The sequence below is a fragment of the Monomorium pharaonis genome, chromosome 6 (genome assembly GCF_013373865.1).
Source record: "Monomorium pharaonis isolate MP-MQ-018 chromosome 6, ASM1337386v2, whole genome shotgun sequence".
Lineage (NCBI taxonomy): Eukaryota > Metazoa > Arthropoda > Insecta > Hymenoptera > Formicidae > Monomorium > Monomorium pharaonis.
This window is the reverse complement of record NC_050472.1, coordinates 19,701,627-19,724,328: the sequence shown is the minus strand read 5'-3', so window position 1 is coordinate 19,724,328 and position 22,702 is coordinate 19,701,627. Positions and strand designations below refer to the sequence as shown.

Genomic DNA, 22,702 nt, shown 5'->3' with positions numbered 1-22,702 from the left:
ACGAAGATGTACGACGATTACCGGGAAACGGCGGCCGTGACGTTATGCGTGGATTTAACCCGCGCCCAGGCATACTTTAAATACAGATAAGAACGATAATAATTCTTTATTGCTTCTCGATATCTGTATCGGCCATGTCGGGGGACCGCGGTATCGGGACAGTTTTCAACATTCTCCAATCAGCGTAAACTGCAATTAAAAACAATATCGCTTTCCGTCGTCTCTCGCGCCGTAAAGCGGAAAGGCAAGAGCGGGCGAAGATGAATAACTAGATAAAATTAGGATCCTGTCCTAGACCTTTCGCCGTTTGACGCACATGCAAAATAATTTAAAATCTATTCGGTCTTGACGCAAATGTCGGGCGCGAAGCGCTTCGCGAAACATTATTATAGCGGGAAAAAAAAAGGAGATCCAGCCAAGTGAAAAGGATAAGAATCGGCGGTTCTCGTTTCGTTTTGTGAGACAACAGGTCAGCCTCTTTCCTTTACGCTGCTCACCCATACCCACACGGGCAGAAAGAGAGCCGTGTACGCCAGACAGTGTGCATACGCGAGACGAAACGCTCCGAAGGCGGCTCGACGACGCACAGTCGACCTTTATTGGAATATTTATGGCGCCCGGCCTGTACGGGACGAATTTTTATCGATCCGTTGTGTTTGCCGTGCCGTCGATGCCGGGTTCGGGTTTCGATCTCGCCGACGGAAATCGTGATATTTATTCATAAGCCCCCCCCCCCCCTTCGGTTAGAGCGCGCGCATCGCGCGCATAATAAAGCTCGCGGATTGCTCGGCCGGCTGACGCGCTGCTCCATCTTCCCGCAAGTCAGCTTTCGGAAATGCAACTTGAGGAAAAATAGCACGGGAGAAACAAGATTTCAGGAAAAACACGTCTCACTTGGCAAACCTCTTGCGTTTAAACGGATAATTGTATCGGATATAAATCTGTCATTTAGGCCATGCAACTTTATTCCACATTTACTCTTTTTTTTTCTTGTGCCTCTTTTCACATTCTTTCCGTTTAATAATTTAATGAGAATTAACTTATTGAGGATTATTTAATTTTTCATAGAGCCGAATATTTTTTACGCCTGCGGTATTCATTATTTAGTTTAACCGTGTCCGGTTTATCAAAGAAAGATTTTAATTCTCTTGATATTTCTATGTTCTTTAAACGTCATAGTTTCATCGGCCGTGACGATCTGGTTCGACGGTATTCCGATTCAATCGTATTTTTCCGCCGTTCCCTTCCCTTTGCTTTCTCGCCTTTTGGCTTTTTGTTTTTTCCCCGCTGTGAGGCAAGTGGTCTCTGTAACGCCCACAAATCTATTCCCGAGTGCTCCCGCCGTGGATGTTATTAAAAATTAGGGAGCAGGCGTCGGCTGCAAGTCACCCGGTCTGAGTGACTGCGAGAGGCGCTTACGTAATTAAAAAATTACAGGGCTGGCCTGCCCAAAACGATTCGTTATTTCCCCGTCGAGGAAGCAAAGTGAAGAAACACCCGTTCCCCGAGGGCTAAAACGGGAGGTTTCATTCATAGCGGCCAAAAGTTACGTGGCGCTTACGAAACCCGGCTTTCCTTCCGAAATTACTCTTCCGGTAAGCCTTCATTCAACCTCAGTTCGTTCACCAGTTCGCTCAGGATGGCTAACCTTCTTTTCTCCAATGCGTCGCAAACGTGTAATTATTTATGTATTAGATAAATAAACCGAACAAAATCGTTTACTTTGGAATTACAATTATCTTAATACCTTTTTTACTTAAAAAAAATATTATTAAATAATTACACATTCGTGGAAATTAAAAAAAATTTTGAACGGTATTACATCGAATGGCTACTGGCAATCACAGTAATATCTGCGTCGTATATCATTTGCCAACTGCGCTTGATCGTAACGCTTCGCGTACGCGTAAATTACTCATCGCATCGAGGGCACATCCAAATAAAGGTGAGCGCTTGTCTACGATTGAACCATCAATAAATTCCCCGCTGACCAGAGAATCGGGTCAAACTTGTATGTGAAAAAAAAAAGATTTAGCTCACGCTATAAATGTTTTTTTTCCCCTCGCAAGAGATCGATTTCTCAATTGGTGATGCAACATCGTTAGACGAGAAAAGCTCGATTAACCGTTCATTCGTCTATTAATAACGATTATAAATTACATTACGAATTTTAATGCGCAGTATTAAGGGGGAGAAGCGTTACGCTTAAACGTAAATGTACATAGTGGGGATCCGAGTACGCAATACGGAACAAAAACGAGAAGAAGGTATCGCCGCACGCGTGCACACCGTGTCTTCCTCCTGGCGTAACTCGCGGGCAAATCCATCCCGGCCAATCCCTTCATCCGCGATACTCTAATATCGGATATGGCAATAAATTACGTATCGACCTGGAAGCGAGTTTCACCCGTCGCCACCACCGAGGCAGCCCTTCACCTCAAGACCGCACGAAAGAACTTCACCCCCTCACCGCCGCCGCCGCCGCCGCTGCCGCCCGGCTGGAGTACACGAGAACGGGCGGAGCCATATAATCACACTTAATGACACTTGATACGAACATGTAACATCGGCATTGCGCGAGATACTAGAACGATAAGGGACGTGTTTCGGGCCGCAGGCGCGCTGTAAGTTTCCAAGACGCGCGCCTCGGCGAGAGCTCGTGTGTTCGCGTTCGTGTAACCTACGCGTTACCACTTCTTAGGTTTCTTCTCCTAAAATGCATACATAAAGGTCTGGCGCGGTATACCCTCGGCTATGCGCTATTTAACCTTGGAACCCACGCGAGGGGCTAGCCGTAATCTCCCGAGCGTTCCTTTCTTTTTCTTTTTTTTTTTTTTTTTTTTTTCCCCCCCGTTACCGCGTTACATTCATAATGTCGAGATTTCGCGCAAGCCGGAGACTTTAATCCCGAATGTTGCTCGTGTTTCTCATGTGTCCGTACAACCGTCTGTCAACCGTCTGGAATGTTTAAATGATTCATTTTGAAAATCACGTGTACAAACGGAGAGTGGGCCGAGAGGTGTCACGGTGATCCGGGAATGAGATACGCCCTCTGACAAAGTTCCTTCTGGACATGAACTACATAGCGTGTCTAGGTTCTCAATTGTTCGTTGTGTTAGGCTCTTGTTGTCATCTCGCCCGTTCCCGCTGGTTTTCGTTGAGGAACTCGGCTATATATAGTTCATATCCAATTTTATCAGAGGGCGCCCCGCATTCGAAGATTACTAGGAACACTTTAATCAAAGAACTGGCGTTTCGTTAAAATTCTGCGATAGAGAAAGATACACAAGATAGTTCTTTTCGTTCTCCTTCTCTTCTATCTTGTTCTTATTTCTCTCACTATGTCTTGTTTTTTATTCTAGAATAGTTGAAAAATGGCGGACCAACCAAAAGTGACTCTTTTGTGACCAGTCTTTGATTATAGTGTTTCTAGAGGATCACCTAAAGGCAAACTTTGGCTGCGTTCCGAAATCCATTGCCAGTCCTAAAAATTTATAATATACGTAACATGAATTACAGATTTTCAGTATTGGCAGTGAATTTTGAAACGTAATAGCATCTCGATCTTCTCTCTGATATAAATTCCGGAATTAAAACTGATAATGTATTTCTAACGAATCGCTTTTGGAATTTATCTCGACGAGATTTAAAATATTGTCCGATTGCCAAAATTGGAACAAGAATGTCACAAGATGAACTGTGTCGTGTGTAAAGAACACGTTGCCTATATTAAGATTTAATTCTACTGACTGAAAGCGTCGAAAATATAGGTCTAAAGGCACATTTGTGAATACAAACTGTATTGATTTATTTACCCATTATTTTCGGTTCTTTATTTTGTATTTGGACGCAGTTGATCTTTTGATGAATATGATGAAAACTAAAAACGTACCTAATTTTTTTTATTTTAATTATTCTTACTAATAAAACGCGTTGTCGTGATATTTGGAGCCTTCTCGTCTCACAAAAAAAAAATTGTCAAAAGGATATCTTAGAAAGAAGTGAACTAACATTCGTTCGCACAGTCGGTCATTCGATATTATCGAGTTTTCGCGTCTCAAAACGGTAGTAAAATACGTTTAAATCACTTAACCATCTCCGAGCCCCGATGTAATCGGATTGGAAGCTTCCATGCATTTTTGCTATCTTTCTTTTTTTTGTAACATCCGCATTGAGACTCTAAACTAGAGGCAAATCCGGTACCGTTAACGAGCGCATAAAGGCGAACGACATTCTACTCCCTTTCTCTCTATCTCTCTCTCTTCCTTTCTCTCGTTCGCCGCTACGGTGTCCGCTTCTCTCGACGCACTCGCAGTAATTCCATTTTACTGCACGGCGTACTTGACACCCAGACACCCACCATCGGACCGACCGGTTCGAGACCACACGACAGGAACCTCACGCCCGCCCTGGCAACGTACAACGTAATCGGCTCGTCGGAATTTACTGTAATCTGGAAGCTAGGGGACGATCATGATCACCTTAGCTCGGCAGATTAAGGCCGTTCGCCTCGCCGGGGAGGCCGGCCCTCCCCGCTTCATTTCGCTCGCCTCGCTTAATGTTCGCGCCGTACTTCGCGCGGCGTCGTCGCCGCGCGTAAAATTAACGACGACGCGTCCAACCTTCGTTGCGCGCTGCGATGTCGCGGCCGCGGCGTAGGACTAGTATTTGCATTTATTCCGCGGCGATTACTGAACGAGGACTTTTTCGCGCGATAAATTATCCTCGCACCTTGCGCGCCCGGGACGGTATCTTGCTGCGTCATGGGTGGGAACGGGAACCTCGCTGGGAGTTACTCTGGGATATAAGAGGATCTATCTTTGAGAGAGGACTGGCACTCGATGCTCGTAAAATATTTATCGTTAATAATAACGCAGGGGAGCAATAAAAGACCGTGACGATGAATAGGATAGCGACGTTCAGAGATTTCTACATTCAGCTCTGACATTTCTTCGACATGATATCTGTGTGAATGCTGATTCTTTAAAACTCCCCCGGTACTGGAATTTATTAGATAATGGGAGGGCACGCGCGTGTGTGATTCCCTACGAGGCCATTTCACATTACTCGTGCATCATTATCCGTTTAATCACGCCACGAGAAGTTTTATCTGTTCGATATGCTGGAAAATATAGCTTTGTTTCAAGGTCGAGATTTTATTCTTGCGATTCTATTTCTGCACACATAATTTTCATGAGAGGGTGATAGTAACACTTTATTCTAATCGAACTTTATATTAGGAAAGGGAAAAGAGTATTAGACCATTTTTTGCCATACTTTATTGTCCTGATAAAAGTAGACGAGTGTGGAGGCAACAACATGTTAAATAATTTCATCTAGCAGTGTCGTATCATTCCATCGTAAGCGACGTCACATTTAGAAGAAAATCGTTCGAAATAATTCGTTTTTAAACAAAAAAAGTTTCTCGTAATCTTCGAGATCGATATCATTTTCTGTTGATATTTCATAAATCATTTGTGTTTCCCGTGTGTGAAGGAAGCGGATCGACTTTGTGTCAAAGATCATTGATCTCACTCGACATAGTTTACTCGTCTAGGATCGACAGGTCGGGTACCATTGACGTCATGGCCCTTTCGTTTTATCGCGAGTTACGGTCGCGAGCTTGCGGAAGGTCAGGGCTACTATCCCCTCTCCCCCTCTCTCTCTCTCTCTCTCTCTTTCGGTCTCTGTCGGTCCCCGAACGATTTCGCCGACGTATATGCCGTGACCATGCATGGCCGTATCCAAGCTCTCGGGTGGTGACTACGCGGAGACTCCACACACGCGAGTGGTCCGCGCGTGTGCACGTGGTGTACATACACCTAAGTACATAAGTATAGCCATAACCGCCAACTTCGTGAATGGAGCGACGGACGATCAATGCCCCCTTACGTTTATCTACCGCCTTTATGTGCGTTCCGCGCGCTGTTCCACGGTCGGGTTTTCTGGCAACGTGACGTCACCAACGACACGGTCAAAAGCGCGGTATAGAGCGATGGAAAGTATAGGACGAAGGAGGACAAGTGTCCCTCGAATTAAGTTCCGAGAAAGTACATTCTCGTACAACGCTGATTTGCAAAGTAATACATAACATTGTCGCAATAATAAGCATTATTACTTGTAGAGTATAGCGTACTGTCCATGTGCAATAATGTAACAAACAAGTAAATCTGAAAAGTTTAACAGTATAGAACTTGTGCAGATAACAAAGCGCTCACAACAGAAAATATGACATTAAGAAAATAAAAATATATGATAATAAGACGTTTAAAATATACTAAAAGAGAAATAAACATATTATCTTTTATTTTGTGTCTGTAGACAATTGACGATGAGACCTAGTTCAACATATGTACCTTAAACTTAGTGTCACATCTTAATAATTAAATTTCATTTATTAAGATTCGAGCAATATATCATAAAAATAATCAACATTAGCGACACTTTTTATCCACTCTACTTATTTCTATTACTATAGACAGCATTGAATATTAATGTTTATTATAAATGAAAGAGAAAGAAATATTTGTTAAAACAGATTCTATTGTTACAGTCCGGTAAATATAAAAATAAATTTTTATAAGATGAATAATGAATTTTGATAATAAAATTAATAAACCGGTATAAAAAAGAATCCACATTCTGATAATGAAAGAAGTTTGTTAGAGAAGAAAGAGAGAGAGAGAGAGAGAGAGAGCAGTGGCAAAATGTTTAAGCGTTTTATTAAGAGTGATAAGAAATTTGTAACAGTCCGTATGTATAGTTTCAGCTGCACGTATTCTGCATTCTTCGCGCGCGTTAAAGGCAACGCGGTAAGTCCGACTGCATTGAATAAACTCACTCGAGAATGTGGTGTGGCTATAGACTATTGTAGTTTATATCTTCGATCCGCGAACAGGATTACCACCCCAATGGTAACCGCACTCATGTGTTTATAAACTATTATTATCTTATGGTCGACGCACGTTTATGCACTATGTCGTAGTTGGCCTGATCGAGGCTTTATTTTGTTCTGACGAGGAAGGGTGCTGGGACGAAACTCATTTGAGTTATGAAACTTCACGGAATAATATCGAACGACGTTTCGCGGTAAAATCTCATTAATATCTCGAAAACAGAAACATTTCAAATCATGCAGGAAACACAGAAGTACAACGCCATTAATATGTAACTTTTGTGATTATGTGTTATTTTACTTGATTATTAGCAAGAAATAATTAATAATACTCTTAGAAGATATTCTTATAGATGAATACATTTATCGCGATAGTTATCGTACATTACAGTGCATTAATCCATCATACTAATATTGATGACAATGATGATTTTGACTGCAGTTGCACAATTTTATTTCTGTAATAACATATTATATTAATTACTTAATATCAAATAATAAAATAGCACGGATCTTCAAAATTAAAAACGTTATGAACAATGTTTAAATAATATCCTTGTGTTTAAAACCAATACTTATGCTGTGCATTAAAAATTGGAAAAATATTAAATTTGTATATCAAGGAATATTAGTCTTGGCTAGAAATTTTTATTAGGTTAGCCTGATATAGCATCAGGACATGATCGAGTAAACTTAAGATTATTTTTACTAAGGTATACGTAATAAAATCCTGGTGAGGACTGATTAAGGAAAACCTTTATAAGGGAGAATTTAGATAGGCTGCGTTCGGAAACGTCACCTGAGTGCTCTCGGGTATCATTCTATCCCTGTTGTTCGTTCTATGTGAAACAAAGATAGAACGATACCCGAGAGCACTCAGGTGACGTTTCCGCAGCCATAAAAGAGCAGAAAGCAGAAAAGCAAAAAGCCAGTCGGAACTTGCGTTGGTAATCGACAGTTTCTGAAACATAAGAACAGAATGCATTGTTTGCTACCAGCACGAACTCTGATTGACTTCTGCTTTTCTGCTTTCTGCTTTACTGCCAAGGTCTGAATATATATATATATATATATATTATATAACTATTATCGATGCAAAAGTTACTATGGACGAAAATCATTCTATTCTAATTTATTCTATCCTAGTATCCCTTCTTTAGAAAGAAAAGAATTCCAAAAGCATATAAAATTGTTGAATGAGTGAATGAGTGAGAGAGATGGCGGCGTACTGTGTGATCCATAGACTTATACTCTGAGTATAAGTCTATGGATCACACAGTACGCCGCCACAGACTCTAAGTCTATGGTGTGACTCTAAGTCTACGGTATCCGATGTGTATACAATAGGATATACAACAGGACCACGTACATCTTCGTACTAACATTTTAACGCAACATATTTGCAGTAGATTCAACATGGCAACAAAATGAACAAGAATGATGCATATATTGAAAAATATTATCCAAACAGATCGTTTTCAATTCCCTTAATCCTCGTTTATTATCTTTGATTATAAATATGTAAATTATTTAAATATAAATATTCTAACTATTTAATAATAATTTACATTTACAATATCTATATAATAATTATTTAAACTTACTTTTTTTGATACCTTGCGTGGTTTTTCATTATTTTAGATCACACTTTACAGCTACGTCTATTAAGCTGAACTTTAGCACCTTAATACAATAGAATAAAACTTATACAGAAATTTAGTGCTCTTTTATTGCTAATTTGTTAATCAAGTCTCGATTTTTTTTGGCTCCAGCCGATTCGGAGAAAATAGTGGCTGTGCTAACTTTCAAAATTAAAGTACCTGTGCTAGATTTGACTTAAAAGTAAAGTATTCTAAAAAAATTTGTTGCTCAGTGGATTTCTTTCCTAAAGTGTTTCTAGATTTTCTTGTTGCAACAATTTTTTTTGTCATACCTTTTTTGTGTGTTTCTCTTTTAGTCTTCGGATTTGTAATTTTCACTCTTCGAAGTATGTAGGAATACCGACGAACGAACGCAGGTACTGGAACTTTGCGACCGAAACATTGAAATGTTCAGTGTGAATTTACAGAATACAGGAGAATCTCAGGTGCACGCGGTGTAAAACGAAAACCGTCAAATCAGATTGCTTAGTTAGGTAGGATAAACTTATCTAATTGGTGATGTCCGTTTTACATTGTGTGTGTCTTCCCCTCTACTCAACTTTGTCTCTTGAAATGAGCACTACTGTTCCGAAGCACTATCCACATATTGCGTTAAATTAAGGCAGTGCGCGATAATGTTCTGTTGCGTGTGCGAACGCAGTCTAATATTGCTGCAACATATAGGGAAAATCGAGACAGGTTTACAGCAGGGGTAGGCATACAAAATTTTGTTTGTGTGCTTATTGTGAAAAAAAAATAGTTCGAATCATAAAACGTTTTAGTATTAAAGTACTTATCTCCAATCGTTTTCGAAATAGAGGCGATATTGTGACGCAAAAGTAAAGGAAAACTGACGTTACAACCACACTTTAATCAGTCAACTGTCATCGAACTATTTGTATAAGTATTTACAATATAAACACTAGTTTATAAAAAAAATGAGTACGTTGAAGATTTTCCGTGAGTGCAAAAGTTGTACGACTGTACGCGAGTGAGAAGTGCAGCGACGGTACGAACTCGAAGGCAACAATCCAATCCGTGCTCGAAGTCTTCCGGGAAGCGTGCGAAATCGTGCTCTTTTAAGATCCCGCAGGATTCGAGATCTTTCACGCGGATCTGACTACCGATAGGCTCGTCGTCGTCCCCTTCGATAACAACACCGCTGCCGCGATGACCATATATAGTAATTGGTAATGTATTATCCGATAGAGATACCGCCCTTCGAGCGCCGTCCGATTTCGCGGCGTTGTTCTTGCTGTCAATCTCGAAAGATCTCGAAAGATTCGTCATTATTCCAACGTGATAATTCAATCGCGATTACGATTCGAAAGCGACAGCAATAACAATGCATCGGCATGGGAGAAATTTACATTTCTTTAAACGCCAATCTCTAACATCAATTTTCATTAAAATCGAACAAATATTACATTAGTTAAAAGAAAGAGAAAACTGATTTGAAAATCGAGTAAAGTTTTAGACGTCTCAAAATTTTTTCCGATATTTTTTATTACGAATGAATGAATTTAGTTGTGATATTTATAATGTAATAAAATATTAATTAAAATAAAGTTTCCTGCAGATACACTGTTTTGTGTATTATATATATATAAACATTTTATTCTTAAAATTATTAAAATCGTAGAAACGAACAGATAGGGTAGATTTGCTAATTTATTTTATAACATATTCATATTTATTTTGTATCTTCACGTTTGTTGTGCGCAGACGTTGATTTACTTTAATACATAGTAATACTTTTATATTTATTTCGTATTTGTAAGTTTGTTCTGCGCATAGTACATGTTTTACATAAAATGTTATTTCTCTTTGCGTCAAAATTTAAATAAAACGTTAAACACTTAAATATGTACATGGTATTCTATTATATAATTTCTTAGTTTTATACTTAGTTTTTATACTTTATAGTGCACGGTTATATATATTTTATACGCGCGTTAACCTGGCACTCCCATCATTACAAATCGAATTCGAATATATTGCAAAATTTGTTGCCAAACCGAAATTTTTTACTTCGACGTATTCGCAGGAAAATAATGTTGAAAGTGGGAGTGCTGAGTTAACATTAAGCTAACACCCCCACTGCCGAAAAACACATTTAAACAAACAAGAAGCAAAAAAACAAATACGCCAGAATTTATTACTAATTTATTGCTCTCAAAAATTGAAGTGCCGAATTTATTGCTCAATGTTTAACTAAAAAGTTTGATTATTAGAGTGGACGTGCTAGCTTAACGCAAGAGTTCATATTTCGTGCGCAACAATTCTAGTCTGAAACCTTCTCGATCTTTCGAATGCCGACATCAGAATTGACCTGCGAGTAAAAAAAAATGGCTCGTTTTTCTAAAATAGAAATCCTCTATACAAACCATATACTCAGAGTACCTATAAGTTTATGTTACAAACAAAAGAATGCCCTTCTAACAATAAATAAGAGAAGATATACAATCTTTCAGTACTGCATATTCTTGAGAGCAATAAACAAGAGAAACACCTCAGGTTAGAGCAACAAATTACCACCAAATTAGCAACAAATTTTGAAATATATTTGAATTTGATTTGTAGGGGGGGGGGGTGTCAGGATGTTTATTTTATGTAATGCTGCGAGCTATTAAATATCGAATACCAGTATCTAGTAGCTACTGTAACTACCGGTACAGATACGCAGTCTTACTGCGTGTTAATATTTTAATTATTACAGACGAAACTATATAGTTTATAGTATTGCCAATAAGATCAAAATATAGAAAAAGATTGTCTCTGTCATCACTACATAGTCAGTTGCAACAATTAAATGTTTAGATCTATTTTATTTAAAACTATATTAACTGAAATTCTAAAAATTTAACGAACCTACCCCAATCTCTTCTGTATTGCGCCTGAATGTTTCTGAACGCTTATGTTGCATTTAAATGATGCGTTTTGAAGTACCACACGTTGTGTCAATATTACGCGGTTGCAAATGTATACCCAGCCTATTCTCTAAATTGCAATCAGTGTATTATCACTGATTTGCAGTGGTATACTTACAGCTGTAATAATTAGTGAGTATAATATTCACTGTCTTTTAATGATTTTCTTTTTCACTTTAAAATTAGTATATAATCGATGTATTTTCACTGACTTCACAAATTTTTCACGCGGGCGCGCGTGCGTGTTCGTGGATGTACTTTCTAATACGGAGGATAAAAATGAGCATCTCGTCAAACATTAACGTAGTCATTCTCTACGCTCGAATTATACAATCCGGCCGTTTACCAAGAAGGGGCATGCCTCCTTTTTATCCTTCGCCGTAATCGCGGTCTACCTGGTTCCCATAGTTTTAGGTACTTTTTCGAACGGGACGGATAGTCATTAAGGCTTGGCGTAAACGCACGAAGACCAGAACGAGTCTCCTCGTTTCACCGACGTGACTTCGGGATCCTTACTTACGGTCCATTCTCGCGTGGTAGAGAGACACGCCGCGCCGGAGCCACTCTCGGTCCTCTCTCGGGGCCCACTCTCTAATTGCGACTAATTTTGTTAATTACCGTAGAGGCACCGCGTAGGGAGACCACTAATTCGGGGGTCCAACATTGTGTCTAGACCTTAAACAACATTCGCGGATCCTGCCGACCGAATCGTCGGCTTCCTCTGTTCTTCCACCTATATGCCGCTTCAGCAATTAGATGGTCCCCATCTCATCCCCGACATTTTTGCATCACCCCACGAATTGGACTACGAATTAGACCGTTTCCGTTTCTTTATCGTTAGTGTGTGTTTAAGGAGACATTAGCGATGGGTTTATTTTATCGTTTGATCACCTTGTTTTATTTGCTCTTAACGAATTACTTGATAATAACTGAAATGTTTGAAGAATATTAGAATATCAGAATTCTCAGTGATTTTAAGTGAAAATACAAACGAGGAGAATTTGGTATGAAAATACACAGATCTTGAGAACGTAAATATTTCTAGGAAATAGATATCTATAAGGAAAATAATGCTGATTAGACTAACAATAATGTTGAAGAATTTTTTGTTTTCCCTCAGCCCAAGACATTAAAGACAAGAATGTTTTGTTAGGAAAACGAATTGAAAAGTCGAAATCTCACTGTGTGTAAAACGTGACGTCGAATAATGTTACACTAACTTTTATTTCTAGCACGTTCTTCACAGAAATTACGTTCCTACGACTAAAATCTCTCAAACGGTAGTTATCCACGCATATATCTGCAAGAGAAGATTAATATTAGATCAAATTCGAATGCTCATAGTTTCAAAGAGTAATCAAAAATAATGTATCGACGGTCAAAGTTATATGGAGAAGAACGGCCGGCAGCCCCTCGTGGTTGATACCGAAGAGGGGTGCAGCTCGCGGCGCCCGACTGTCTAGTAGATCCGGTTTCCCTCTCGATTCAAAAGTTACGACGTGTACGAGAGTGTCCAGTCTGGTCTCACCGCTGCTCATTCTGCCATTATTTTTTTCCACGACGCCATTTCTCTCTAGAAAATCCTCCCCGAAGAGCTCTCACCTGTGCTTTGGTAACCGTCGCGCGCGTTCCATGCACCGCCGGAGCTGCCGGGCGGTCGTGCCAACGTGAGTGTATCCTTCGAGTCCTTGAGGGACGAACACGCGACCGGGCGTACACCATGTGCACGCACGTGAACTAGACAATTTCCCACCGTATCTGTACTTGGGGTGGGCACCGCAAGGGTGAGGTCAGGTTTCGGCCTGCTAAGCGAGCGTAGAAGCACAATGGAGTTATGCTAATTTTTTAAATATACATATTACAACGGATAATGGATGACATTAACGAACAAAAATACAATCGAATGTCGATTATGCTTCTCGCTTTGCCATAATATTTCATGAAAATTTATTAAAGCATCAGGGAAATAGTTAGATAGCAGCATCTTGAGAAATTCCTTAAGGAAAAGAACTGATTAGTTGCATCAGTAACTAATGATGTTGAAACAGCTCGCATCAGTAACTCGTAATATCTTATCGGTGACTGAATACGAGAATTAGTAACTGGTAACGCTTCTCAATTGATATTCGATTTGACAATCAGTGACTGTATACAATAATCAGTTATTGATAATATTCTTCAGATGATGTTTAATTTTAATGATAATGGCCAGATTTTTCATCAATATCTGGTAAAATCAGTAACTATTTCAATATACTGATTGCTTTGTTTGTCAGACATAAATAATGATGTAAAATATCTATCAGTTATCTATCAGTTAATGTCTAATTTTAAATCTGTTTTTTTTTCCCTTAAAGAAACATTTGTTTTTATAAACTCTTCTCTTTTTCTTTTTTTTGTTGTATTAACATTTTTATAAACAGTTGGAGATGTTCAGGAACTGTCAGATATCTGTCTTATTTTGTAACAAGTACATTTAGTTATTCGCTTGTTATCTTGTAAGATAAACTATATCTGTGAGATACAGTTGCAGAAACTTGCAGTTTTGAGTCTGAATGGCAAAAAGAACTTATTTTTTTCTTAAGGTGGTCATGCATATAACGAATTAGAGGAGACTGGGACTTGTTAGCATCGTTTTCATAATTTCTTGACACGACCCTTTTTCTTCTGAAAATCTTAAATGTCATTCCTTGACTTATTAATTTATATTATTCTGCCACGTTGTTCAGTAAATTTACATATATAAAACTAATCTAAACCCTTAAGAATAGATTAAGTTGTCAAATCTAGTTGACATTTGCAGAACTCAAATTATATTAGTATCAAAAAAATATTTAAATTTAAAAGGAGCTTATTAAAGACTTATTTAATTTATCTTAAAAATAATTTATTTTTAAATTATTTATTCATATACTTTGTGTATGAATAAAATAATAGTTTAGGAAATTCGTGTTAATTGACTAGAGAGTCACGCATGAACCTTCTTAATATCCATATATTCCTTGGATAACTGTTGGATACATGACCTTTGCCACCTACCTGACTTTTTGTTTTCCTATCTTTTGTTTCTGAAGAAGGATATTTCTTTTAAACATCCGTAACAATTCTTTTTCTAATTTCTTTAAATCGATATAATACCATTTTTTCATTTTTGTCAATAATTTTGAAATAAACGCAAAAGTACAAAAAAATATTCAATGAATAAGCTCGTTCATCAACCGTGAAACTCGCTTTGCGTGCCAACAGTTTTATTTTATTCAATAATTTCGATTATATATTCTAACACAAGTTATAAGGTACTTATATTCTACTTTTAAAAAGATGTTACCTAGTAGTCTAGTAATACAAAAAGTTCAAAACAATCAAATGATATAATAACCGAACTTATAATTATTACAGGTATTTTGTAACACAATCCAGTTTGGTGAGAAAATTTATAAATTAGCCGTTACACGGTCAATTCGCGGACAGGTGTGAATATTTGAACAAGGCGACGATTTCGTAGCTTTGAAATCGCTATATGAATCGCTCCTTTTCTTGAAACACCTGGCTAGAGATGTTTTTAGAATTCTCAATCCTGCAATAAAACTACCCAAGAGGCGGGGGACAGAGGCGTGGAGTCCTTTTGGTTGGACCAAAAGAGAAAAATCTCCTCCAATTGACGGAAGAGATTTCTCTCTTTTCGTACACCATTCACATTTTCGTTTTTCAATTCCTTTGCTTTGTAAATCACAGTTCATCCCTCCTCGATCACAACCTCTTTCGAATAACAATTCTCCAGCAACCGATTCTCGATTATGCCTGACTAGAAACAGAAAGTCACGAATCTATCATAATTCATAATCATCCACGGGGTGCATTCTTGTGCTTAGCGGATTGGTCAAAGGTATACCTTGATTTTACCAAAAACTATTCAACATAGATTGATTATCATATCTATATCGTATTATTTCTTTTACACAAAAGATAAAATTATATAATATCTTATAATAATTTATTTCTTTTATAGTGTGCATAATGTTTAAATTTTCCTAGTTTGATGTCTTCCAATTCACAGACGACTTTTGGATTTTAAGTTACATTATTATTTTAATACCAGGAGCCCACACATACATTGGTATATATTATTAAAAAGTTCTTTTAAAAAGTTAAGATATTGGATTCTACACATCTAAAATTTGTCATCAAATTAATATTTAGCAATATTAGAAATATTATTGAACGAAAATGCATAATATAAAACTAATACAATCTATCTTATTATAAATTTTACAAAATTGTCTGCTATATTAAATCTACTATTTTAAAATTTAAAATTCTAATATTAAATTTGTGTTTAATAATCTTGAAAATTCTTATATATCAATTATTATCTAAATCAATAGATAGAAATATCATGCATATTTTAAGGCCAATTATGCATTTTAAACTACGAGTATTATAAAATTTAATGGTTAAGATCGCTACGTTATGCTCCGTCAATAATAATGATGTAATAACTATTCCATACATATTAATTACGTATCAATGAATGATTAATCAATGATATCATGAGATATTTTCCAATAGTCTACTTATATTCAAAATATCAAACGAGCTGCATGGAAAATTCAACGTGAATCCTTAATAATATGGAACTTAACATGGACCGTGTTAAACAAATCATGTTGTTCCACACCGATATAAAATTTTACACGGTTGGTAGCGAATTTTGCAAATAAAGCAGTAAATTAGATGAAGAAAGAAAACCTAATATAACACAAAGCACTGTGTTATGAAAAATTGATTGCGATCAAAAAGGTTTTGTTTTATTTATTAGAAGAAAGAAAAGTCTTAGGTGTCCGGCACTAGGGATACTTGTACATTATAAGTAATTCAGAAAAACAATTGAAAATTTGTTTGTACATTCTTCCTCTCTAATTATCGCATCTTTTGTGACTCTTACTCAGCCTTTATGATTATTTAATTATTAGTTTATCGATAAAAAAGCCATCGCAGAAATAATATTATATTCGTGAAATACAACCTTGTGATGGTACAAGAATAAAATAAAAATGAGTCATAAATGTAGGGAAACCTTTGCTCGCTTATTTAAATAAGAGCCAGTAGAAATTTTTACTTTTTTCTTTTTTATTTTACTTTTTTCCGCTTAGAATTTTTCATAAAAGGATAGAATATGGCTGCCCCAATGATTCGAAGAATTGAAAGAATTCGCTATTCGCTAGGCAAAATTTTTTACGTATACAAAAGTAATTATTTCTTTCCTCAAATATCTATAAAATCAAAATGATAAGAGGACACACATTATGACTAGTGATATTATTTTAAAATAAAAAATTGAATCTCTTTACTTGATATTATCTTTTTCGCGCAGTTGATTTTCTACCTGAAATTATACATTTGTCACTTTTTTATATTAGGAAAAGTGAATTTAATGTAATGAAAGAGTGAAAAGCGTAAAGAAAAATTATAAGAAGCACAAATTGAAACATTGGAACATAAAAAAAGTAGAGAATAAGACAATATTACACTTATAGAAACAATATAGCATATTAACAATACTCAAAAATTATAAGAAATAGCATCTATCTCGTATTTTTTCACGAACAGAGCAAAAAATGGATATAACTTTTCATAAGTTATTTCACATGCTATTTTGCATATGTAAAAATCAGTAAAAAACTAAAACTATACATTTATTTATAAGAAATATAAGTTAACTATACATGTTTTATCCTTCTGACAACATTTATTAAAATGATACATAACAATTATGTATGCATAAACATGAAGTATTCATGGGTCATAACAAAGTGTTAGATTACGTACGATCTTCAAAGTCAAGCAACGTCGATGGCGGTTGACAATTGGTGACCATTTTTCCGGGCGCAGAAATTAAGCATGTTTAGCAGGTACGACTGTGACTTGGCTGAAACATGTATTGTCTTCTCCCTCTTACAAAATTATTGTAGAAATAAAGCGATGCTAGATTTTGAGGTTACGTTGGATTTATCAAAATTATTAAATAATGCAAACGATTTTTTGCTTTTGTTGTAAAAAAATTTAATAACGAATTCAATATAAACCTGGTAAGAGTATTTGCATGAGTCGAAATGGGCACTTCTACGTGCGTCACGAATGTCACGGCACGGCATAAAATTATCAAGTGTCACAGCAAGAAACCGGGATTATTCGAGATAAATTTTTAAGAAACAATTTTTAAACGGTTAAAACAGACGTTTATTAAATGTTAAGAAAACATTTTTTTTATTTTGAATCAAATTTGTATTAAATATTTAAAAAATATTTGTGCAAAGGTAAAAGAAATGTTTTTTAATGAAAAAAAGAGGAACTTATCTCATTACTTATTTATCGTTTTTTACGAAAAAAAGTTTTTTCAAATGTTTTTTAAATATTATTGAAAATATTTTTAAATATTTTGCTGATTGAGTTGTTATTGATAATGAATTATTAATAATATCAATAATTTTAGTGTCGACATAGTAGATTTAAAAATAACGGCGCTCTCCTTCAGAGAGATTATAGTATTTAAATTTACCTGACTAATCAATGATTAATGATGAAAAAGGACTTTCTGCAAACGATGGTTTCGAAGAGATTTATCGTCAATTCACTAGTTTTTCGGTCTCACTTCTGCTGCACTCGTTACGCACAGCCTAATTCCTTGTTTGCAAACTTGTCGCTATTACGGTATTGCTTCACTGTGAATTTAATATTACATATATTATTATTGTGGTTATTAATGCAAGTATTGTTATATTTATCAATTTTTTTTTATTATTGTAATATATATGAGTGAAACACAGAAGAAAGAACAATTTAAGACAGGCTCAGTGTCAAGTATGGCCAAAGTTGCAGTCTGAAAGGTACCGATATCTGCGATAAAGGAACCGATAATAAAGACACTTTACTTTATCGCTTATATTATAATCTTTCAATTTTAATTTTGATTTTTTCCATTTAATAATGTAGATACAGCACGTTTATACTTCGACCTACAACATTCACATAATTAAAGCAACAGAATTGTTTAGAATGACAAATTATGTTGATAACGTGGATTTTGATGATTTGAATTATACGTATTTAATTTAACAACACTAATCATACAAAGCCTATAATGCGACGCGTTGTATTAATTTGAGAAGAAAATATTTCAAGTAACAACGATGCATATATCTTAATATTGGACGATGTATGCGTGCAAAGGAACGGAGACTCCATCTTGGTCCAAGAATCAATAGTTCCCAATACAGAGTGTCTCGCGCACCCCACACACGTTACCTCCCGATCAAGAGATTTATCTCGAACTTTATGTCACCATTGAAAAAAAAAAAACACGCAATTAGCACATGTTCCATTATCTACGAGCGAGCAGAACACTTTTCACGTTTATTACGTCGGGTTTGACGTCTCGTCGGAAGGAAATCAAAGAAAGAAGGAGACGAGGAGGAGAAAGAACGACGAATTCTTCCGGTCTTGCGACGCAGCCCGCGATGTCGTCGGCGTCTCTCGCGCCGGTCGGAAATCCTGGATCTCGGTTCGGGCCAGTACGGCAGACGATACGTCCGGACGCGTGAAACGACGGCGGAGCGAGCAGGACGGGAAAAGCCGGGGCTACGGCGAGGAGAGGAAAGTTTACCGGAAAGATATCCGGGAAGTTGCAGGCCGGCAGGAGAGAGCAGTCGACGCGACGCGCGCGCGACCGCGGTCAACTCGACCCTCTTCTCTCTCCCACCACTATCAAACGCGACCAGCATCTCTTCGTCCGCGGCTTCTGCGCTGTCGCAACCGAGTATTCCGAGTCTTCGGAGCTCCGTGGCCGGACCTTGTAGCGACGCCGGCTCTGTTGGTAGTAGAGATACGTGATATGATAGTGTGATGGTGGTGTTAGGGAGGGTGCGGGTGGGGTTGATTTCGTAGTAGTGGTGGTAACGACGATTATGTCAATGTGGTCGGAGCGGAAGGGAGAGCTCCCCACCAACACGCGCAGCATCCAACACCGCCGATCAAGTTATCCTCGTAGGAGAGGGGGATTCCCCGCCCATTCTAGGTTCGCGGTTGGCTGGCGCGACTTTGCGCCCGCCGCGCACTCGCGAATGACGTATAGAGGGGGAGAAACTCGCGGTATCCAGTAGAGATGGTCGTTGGATTATAGTGGTGGGAACGCGTGAGCATGCTCGCGTCTTAGGGAGGGGTGGAAGCCGTCGGAGGGGCGGGGAACCGACCAGTTGGGCAGCGCGAGCCGACGCGGGCACTTCGCTCTGTCCGGCCTTTCCTTCATTAAAATATTATATCCGTGTAGAAAGAGGAGAGAGCCACGGAGCCCCGACAGTTATCGCGCCACGTACAACGCACCCCCTCGTCAAGGACTTTCGCACGCTCGTTCGCTGAGGGGTTGCTTTTTCGCGCGAATGTAACGCGGTTGTTTCTTTTTTTTTTTCGTTCGTTCGTACTATTTGTGACAGGAGAAAAGAGCTGGGAAGAGCTGGTAACGCTGCATCACAAAAAGGACGGAAATCCATTAAGAAGAACAAAAGGACGAGGAAGACAAAGGAAGTTTACGTTGCCACTGGAAAGAAGAAAAGACAAAAGTCCCGTGCTCTGTTCCAACCGACAGAAAATATCTATTAAATTAGGAAAGAATAGGAGAGAGATATTAAGTTCCTTGACTGTTACCGGATTGTACTGAGATATTAAAACAGGAAAAGAAGAGACTCTTCAAAAATGTAGATTTCTCAAGGAACTTTTCAAATGTAAACTTAAGAGAAGTGACTTGGTGCATGGAGAAGGGCCTACATTCATTCGTTGTTGGCGAGTTGATGGGTTGAGTTCTGGAAACCAATAATCTCTCAACTATTCTCAAACCTTATAGAACGGCGAGTCACCGGATTAATTGGGAAAAGAATCGAAACAACCTTGGCACCCTGAAGTAAATCTCTCTTTTACAGAAAGATCACTTTGTGTGCAATGAACGAAATCAAACTGTCCGGTGATTCGTCCGAATATACGTCCAGTGTCAAAGGGTCAAAGTAAGGCGTGTTATATCTTGTGTGAACGTATTATAGTTAGTATCACGACGTGCCACGGGGATCTACGACTGCTCGGATGGTGAACTCGCCCATCAACTCGCGAACGCGGAAGATTGTGTGTGCTCCAATATCGTTCCTCTCTACGTTCCTATCGCGCTTCCTCCGTCCGTGGTCTCTCGACCCGCGCAGGATATCTAGTGGAAACTCGATTAAAAGTGGAAAGTGCTGGACACTATCGACAAGTTGCAAGAAGAGCCGGAGAAAAAGATCGCTTTGTGCTTCAAGAAAGTACAGTGAGAGCTCAAGGGTGCGAGTGCTACTGCCGGCTTAAAGGAAAACCGAGAGCCTGCAGGATATGAACCCAGGTATGTGAAGTTTCCCCTTCATCATGCTATCATCGTCGTAGTGAAGCGCAGTGATGATCGCTGTTTTGATAATTCAAAGGAGGTTCGGTGTGACATTACAACGGGGTGTCTTCTAGTGTGTTGGGACGTTCTTTACCTTTGAGTACCCCGATCTAGTGTAAAACCGCATGAAACGCGTAGTTCCGCATACGTCATTGATCTCATGTCGTGTATTCTTCCCGCAATATAAAGTGCATAGTTTGAATTTATTCAGTTTCTCATTATATCGAATGGTAAATGACGTAACAAACATCTACTGAGTAGCTAGATGGAAAGCATTGTGAAAGAGCGCAGTTTTAACATGTGGGCATCACAAATTTCGTAATCAATCGGTATTTGAAAACCACTTTACCAAAATGGATTTACTACTCTAAAATAATCGCATCAAAACTATCATTCTTAAAGATACATTAAGCTTCAAACAATGTTTAGGCTCGATGAAAGGGGGCAGCCGTTTTCACAATTTCCAATTACTCTGTAATATCTACACAATATGACCGATGCAACTATTGTTGCTTCAAAATAAACGGAAAAAAAAATAACGAGCAAGAGCTAGAGATTTTGAGATTCAAATGTCAAACGTCTTGGATTTAAACGTGACCCGGTGATATCGATGCGAGGTTGACTAGTGCGTGTTGATTCTCAAGTGAACTCGAGTGAACAAAGAACGTTCTTTTTTTCCTTATGCTCTTACACCATGAAAGCTTTGAGCGCAAATTAATCAATCAACCAAGTTTTTACACTGTACGAGGTGTCTTGTTGGCGAAATTTTGGCGGAGGTACTTAGAAACACACACGATCCGTCTAAACGAACGAAATAACACCAACTTTCTCTTCCTACGCCCGATATATCGAATAAGAAGACATGCAGTGCACTAAAATATAGAACGTGTTGAAATCATTTCGAAATTTATATCATGATTCTCCCTCGATGTTGCATTTAGTTAACGTGTGACGTGCGAAAAGTACGTAAAAAGTTCTTCTTTGTAAAAAGTCTTCTTTGTCCCAATTCAGCTGCTGTCATTGAATTCCCAGTAGTTATAAAGTTTCCACACGTTGCGAGTAACAGGCTTTCGCTAAGAATTTCGGAATGTGTCATCGACTTTCGCATCGTTTATTTGATTTAGTGTGTTACGATTTCTTCTTTATGCCAGTTGGACATCAACATTAATAAACCTCAATTATATTCCGTCAGAAAGATCTACTTTGGATATCAATCATTGACAGCAAATCGATTCCTTCACAAAGATAAATGAAAAAATTATTTAACTATGGCAGATCCCGAAGCTTTTAAATCTTTTATAAAGCGTGTGATGAACTTAAGTTTGATTTGTTATACATATTTGACACCTCACATTATTTGTTATTACATCAGCCTTAACAATAGCGCTGTATACGTTTTATGAAAACGTCTGCATTCTATATGAAAAGCATTCACCAAATTTGTACCATTCGTGCGGTTAGGGTCAAGAGGAAACGCGTGCCAGAGATTCGATGCCTGCTTAGATAAGTGAAACCGGTGTCAGCGAATGTCCGTTAATATCGTATCGCCCTATTATTTAGATATCGCGCTTTTGTTTACTTTCCTTTTCGGAAAAAAAATGTTTAGGCACACCCATAAGAAACACTGATTGCACGAACTATCCGACAAAAACTGACAGAAACGTCATGTTTGAGGTAGCCCCAATCGTAATCGTGTCACACAACTTGTCACTCCGGAAACTCACAAAGTATCAAAGTGTTTAAATTTTGAATAAGATGTGCGTACAAATCTTACCTT

The 22,702-nt window shown here is 38.0% G+C and overlaps 2 long non-coding RNA genes across 4 annotated transcripts in view; one reads left to right on the top strand and one right to left on the bottom strand.

Annotated features, from left to right (window-relative positions):
* The window catches only part of LOC118645979, a 223,271-nt gene that overhangs the window by 157,034 nt on the left and 43,535 nt on the right, over nucleotides 1-22,702 (top strand). The window lies entirely within an intron of this gene.
* On the bottom strand, nucleotides 16,578-19,521 carry LOC114254450. The gene is made up of 2 exons (XR_003625822.2): nucleotides 18,025-19,521; nucleotides 16,578-17,394 (listed from the first exon to the last, which is right to left on the bottom strand). It is a non-coding gene; the product is annotated as an uncharacterized LOC114254450 (long non-coding RNA).